We start from the raw sequence: 6,336 nt of genomic DNA, 5'->3' as shown, positions 1-6,336 counted from the left end.
CATGCTGCGGAAATTTTATTTCTACATTTAAGTTAAATAAAGAGTCAGTTCCTCCATGCTTCCTTTGCATTCATCGTCTGTTGACTTAGTTTGATAATATGTACATAGCAAATAGCAGTGAATGACGTCGTGACTTACGCATTCGCAGGGCTCGCTATTTGATCACGGAAGTCTTCCTTTTAAAATTCGTGTGGCGGACACACCAAAGTTTTCGCAGAAACCAAGCAAAAGCGTGGTGTTCAGCCGCAATGCGTTATAGGCAATGGGATACCGCGGTAGATCACAACTCAGCAGTTTGTGAACTAATGACGTAGGACTTGCGCATACGCACTGACGTGTGGGTACCATGATGAAGACGTCGGTTCTCCTCTGATTAGATCGCTCAAGAGGAGTAAGTATACAGTTGTGGAAATGTTACAAGAACTGTTGCCGTTAGCAGCTGGTCTGAAAACGCGAACTTTACCATGTATTCTTTGCGAGACAGCAACATTTGAGAAGACTTGTCTCAAATATTCTGCTTAATACCCCGATGACATTGCTGCATGCCAGAAAAAACACACCGATAATAATAAGCCCGAAAAGGTGCAAAAAAGCATTCAGCGGGACCAGTTTGTAGATATCACCTTGAAATAAAACTTCGTAAATAAACGTGAGCCAAGTGAGACACAGAAACGACTGGGACGCCTGTTGTAAATCGTCGTCCTCAACGCATACATACATCTATGCATGTATGCGTTTATGCTCACCTTGCTTCGCGCAGATTTGCTCAAAACCAAGTTGGTCCACCTGCGCTTGATCATACAACAGAGGCGTTTAAATGCCGCAAGCAGTGTTTTTTTGCGCAACTCTTGTCGTTTATATGCGGGTTTTGTTTTACAGGCATTCTCTCTTGTTTACCACAACGAACGCGAAAGCGAGGTATGTGAAATACTCGCAGTTCATAAGCTTGGTGACACTTGTATGTTTGTTCATTTGTTGACCTACAATACAAAAAATGTTTTGGTGTCGAGACTAAGAAAATGGCATCAATGGATGACAATGTATTTAGAAATGCATCAATTAAATACTTATTTTGTATGAAAACACTTATGCAATAGGTAGAGAAGCAAACAATGGAAGCAGGCTGGGATCTTACCGGAGGTAGCACAACAGTGGCCTACTCTTCAAGAAGGAGACGATAGAAACGTTGAAATCGAAAATAGAAAAAGTGGCAGTTTCCCATAGCGCTGCCGAGTATTACAGAATTACAGAGTCAGGACCGTAATTTTCTCAGCAGTATAAATTGCGATAAATACCAAGTTAGTGATAACAAGATATCAAGTTAGCATTGTACCACGCACGCATTCGCAAGCATGAATAGATCTCTCTCGACGACCACAAACATTCGTTTTCACAACGCTGGCATGATGATGAGCACCGGCAATGGAGAGCGAACACTTTGTGCTGCCGCTCGCTCCAACGCCTCTCGGAAACTTGGCGTTACGTGGCCTCCAAGCACTCGGCGCGCGAGAACATAGCGCGCATCAAGGCGCCAACCATGTCGTACGCGCCCTGTAGTGTCAAAGCATTAACTTGCCTCATTGGGCATTATGCCGATGTCCGGCGGTGGTTGCCTCGTTAGCGGTAGGAAGGCTAAAATGTAAGTACAGTACGTAATGAGATCGATGTAGACTATATAGAAAGGTCAGAATGTACGGAAAGTGTTTGTGCAGAATATCCTGGAATCAGAAACTAAGCCATTTGAAAAGACGATTCGGAATGTGCTTGCTCGTAGATGGATTCGAACCCAGGCCACCTCGAGGAAGATTTGCAGTGGGAGCCAGAGGCGTCTCTGCTCAGCACCAGCAGGTGTTATCGGGGAGAGGAAGGACCGCCTAGTTCGCGCGGCGCTCCCAGTGGTTCGTGACGTCACGGGAGAGGGCTCGCCCCTGGTATATAAAAGGACGCGCGCGTTGGCTTTTCTCCATTGCGTGTTGCAAAATGGTTCCAGGAGTATCTATCTCGGCGACGCCTGCGAAGCACCGTGGTCGACCGCGAAAGTGCGCGTCGGAAGCAGAAACACGGAACCAGCGCAACGAGGGGCTCGGCGTAAAATGCAATTGTAATGGAATCACATTTCTAAAGTATGCATCTACGTACTTTACGGACCATAAGATAGTGATCGTTGGTGTTGAACCTCCCCTTCCAGCAAGTACACGATCACCTCGTATCTCAATGGAGTAAGTAAAGAAGCGATTGTGCTGGCTCTAAATGTGTTAGCTTCCATTTTAAAAAAAATGGGGAGCCTGCAGCAGTTCGAAAGGCTACGGCGAAAGCAAAGGGAACACATTGGGGGACAGCTATCGGAAACTACAATAGGAAACAAAAGTGAATCATGATAGCTTTCCAATGTAGTCCCCTAATGTGTTCTCTTAAGTGATGTCGCAGTAGTCCTCGAAGGTGCTACGGGCTCCCCAATTTTTTCAGTCGCCGCTGATTATCGCCAACATAAGCACTCAGCAGCGCGGACAGCCATGCGCAGCCACCGATGGGACGGAGGAGGGGATGCGTGCTCACCTGCCCCTAGAACCCCGTCCTTGAACTCGTGAGCTCAAAAAATTGGTCGCGTGGGAACACGGAATGCATCGAACGTACCGGAATCGTTTTCGGCTCACGCTCGCACGGCTCGCTCACACCGACAGCATCCGGCGCACGGGGCGCGTTACAGAATTTTGTCGCACTTGGCCTTTATACGGAACATCACGGCAGGAGCGAAAACTTGCCTGAAGTGTCCATATATTTGCAATGGAAAATAAATATCAAGAACGTAGAAAAGAATAAAGGAAAAACCATAAATAGAAAAGCGAAACCATGACAATGAAGAAAATATAGTGTATGAAATCCCCTTACATTTTCCAGCTCACATATCATTGAGACTATATAAGCGGCATCGTAAAAGTCCAGCAAGAAACAATTACCCAGAAAAGCTATGAAAAATCGAGATTTCAGATTTAAAATTCCGCATAATCCATGACAAGAAAGCTTTAATTCAGTACATACGACACGCAAATGAATAAATAAATAAACAGTTCACACCTGAGTGTACTTGTCAACGTGCCTTCACTATCGCTGCACAGCAATCAGCCTCACCTACTAACTAGTACGTGAAAGTGCACCTGCAGCAGCCACGCACGATGAACCTGGGTCATCATCATTCAAGTGCCGTCGTCAGGCCACCTCCTGATTCTTGATTACGTCGTGTGACGACGGAAAAAATTTTGCCCCCGCAACTTTACAGTATTTAAGACAGTCCAGGTCCCAGAAAGAATAAATATATTTCATAGATAAGGTTAGTTTCATTACGTAGAAGTACAGTGCTTGCTGAGTAATCACGTCGGCTATTATTTCCAGTACCCTGTCAGGAATCATCTTCTATATTTATCAAAAAAAAAATAAACGAAGAAAACATAGCAATTGTACGAAAGAAATAGAGCGGCAAGGCGCGCTTGAAGAAGTGCAAAAAAAAAATGAAGAAATTTTGCATATTCGGGCTGACCTTGTGCACTTAATTCTTTTAGCGATCGAACAGGCACAATGTCTCGTAAAATGGTGCTGTCACAAAAGCGATTTTGTCACACACAAGGCACTGCGAGAGGTCCACTCATATCACCAGTAGCGTTCGTCTACGCAAAACCCTGCATCTTCATCGCTCTCACTGTAGCGTGCCAGCTTCTTTGGCAATGCCGCGACATAGAGCGAAGGACACGTAAACAGTAGACGTGAATTTAATGCATATCGACGGGCAAACTCGAGGATTCTCAGGAAACTTGGAAGCAGCAGCTCTTGCCATACAGATCGAATCAAACGCAAATCCAGCCACAACGAGGCCACTTGGTCGCACTTCTCAGCGCAGCCGCCGGCGACGGTCTGCGATAAAGGAACGCCAGTGGCCGACATTTACATCGCAGGCGCCCGTGCGGAGAAGCCAGCGGGTTGACTGCCGGCCTACATCGAGCAGGGGCTTAGTGGTCCTGATCGATGGTCTGGCAAGGAGCGGAAGAGTTTGCGGAGCGCTACATACACCGTCTTTGCAATGCCTTTATGTATGCTTCGGGAACCACTGTAGCTTGCTTTTCTCGGATTACTGGTTACATACACAAATCGCCTAGCTGAAGATCTACTGGCAGACGACCGGAAAACAGGACCAGCGCCGCAAGCCGTGCGCGTATCTCGCCAAACTATAGATAGCTCCAGCAGGCAGAGACAAAGAGACGCAATAAACGATAAAGCAGCCTACAAGGACGCTCAGTTACTGTCACTCGTATGCGCCCTGAAAACGAGTCTTGGCTGGTTTGTCGACACTACCATAAATCTGCAAGTCAGTCTTCCGACCAATTAGAAATCCGCCACGCATGTACATCCCTAACTGGCCTGATACATTTAGAGAAGCTGCACGACTTCGACGCGGGGAGCAAACGTACCTCGCTGTCAAAGGGAACGTAAAGAACGTGCCCTCTATAGAACGTGTCCTCTACAAGGTCCTCCTTATAGGAAGCACACATAAGCCATCATTTCAATATACAGTTCAATCATTTCGCCCCTCTCAAAGCGGCAGGGAGGAGGAGGGTACTTCTCCAGGCACTATTCCGTAAGACAGTTGGAATGGCGGGACGCGCAGATTTCACTTACTGTCGAGCATATACAAAGGGATAAGATTGCCGATGAGTAGATCTCAGAAACAAAACTTTCAGAGCCTCAGTCTCGGGATCTCTATTCAGCAACCCACGTACTTCATCTAAAGAATAGAAGGAAAGAAATCTTTGCTGCATTTATGTTTCCATCACGCAAAAAAAAAAAAAAAAAATGCGGCGAAACATCTTTGTGGCGTTGTTTTCAAGTAGAAAGAGATAATTATTATTGTATGCATACATATGACAACGTTAACTCAAAACCGGCTAGTGACCGGAAAACTAGGGTTGTTCGTTACACATTTCTATGCGCAGAACGACCATGACACAATGACGCTCATTAGCGCCTAAAATGTAATTCGCTTATACCGCCCTTTCCAAATGCTGCATTTATTTTCATTATTATGGTTACATTTTAACCCTCCTCATTGCTACCGCAAGAAAAGGCATAATAGTGTGCAAATGCACTCGTTCTAAACTCTGGACATGCCCGCTAGAGTCACGAGTTTCGCGCGAGCCGCTGAGCACAAGGTCCACATAAGGCGACGGTTGTCGTGCAGGCGTTGTTAACTTGGTAACGTATACAGGTATATCTGGTTGTTATCTCTGCAGGTACACCTTACAGAATATACACCTCGCTGCGTTGTGGTGACCTTGGCAACAAAGAGGAATTGGCGAATGTTCCGATTTACCGGCCAGGTTTAAAACATGGTTGTGCGTTCCGGGATCCTTGGGCGACAATGGTGTCTTCAGTTTGATTAGTAAGATTCCGTATGCGCGTTGCGCATACGGAATATTCTACTCTCTCTGTTCGGTTGACTGGAATAATTTCTTCTTTGGCACTTACGAGTGCATTGACGTAGTATTCCGCACGAAGAGAAACCATTCCAACTCTGTTCTTCGGATGCATTAAATTGCGCGTTTCCTGTCGTTACAAGATTGTTTTCCAATTCTTCATAATAGCATTTGTAATAATTCTAAGGATGTGCATGACAGCATTAAGTCTTTAGCAGCTGCGATTATTTTCAGACTCGTACGCGTTACAGAAAGCAAATACCCGATTACAATTATTTTAAAGGATGAAACTGATTGCAGTTGCAAATTACTGCCCCACGAAACTAACTGGGCAATTACTAAAAAGTAATCGATTACTTGAACATTACTTTTCTCCCTACCTTTATTATTATTGTGAAAATACGATAAATAGAACGAGCTGACCTGGCCTTTCCCCTGCGCTCTCTGCAACCCTTCACATGTTATTTATCTTCACTATAAACTGCTTCTCAAAAAGTTCCTTCGTGAAGGTTCTCTGGTTTTCTTGTGAATATATCTGCAGCGACACTGAAAACGCGATCAATATGCGCGCTTGCGAGAAAGGCCGTGTTGTAACGTAGGAACGCCGCCTTGCCCCAAAGACTGTGGCTATTCGAAAGGCCGCTATGCTTGGGTTTGGATCCTCTGCTAAGCGTAGCACTTCATCTTTGCTAGGGATAATGGGAGGCACTCCCGACAGGGCAAATGAAACGCTGCGAAATCGCCTATAGGTAGTTCCCTGGTATAAATATGGGAAAAGGCCATCGCTACTAACCTATTCAGGTACACCGCCTCCGTACGCCCGTCACCGGTTAGCCAATTGGGTTTAAACGACTAATTGTAAAAGACGCCAGCA

The sequence above is a fragment of the Dermacentor andersoni genome, chromosome 2, assembly GCF_023375885.2.
Source record: "Dermacentor andersoni chromosome 2, qqDerAnde1_hic_scaffold, whole genome shotgun sequence".
NCBI classification, from domain to species: Eukaryota; Metazoa; Arthropoda; class Arachnida; order Ixodida; family Ixodidae; genus Dermacentor; species Dermacentor andersoni.
Note: the sequence above shows the minus strand (reverse complement) of the source record.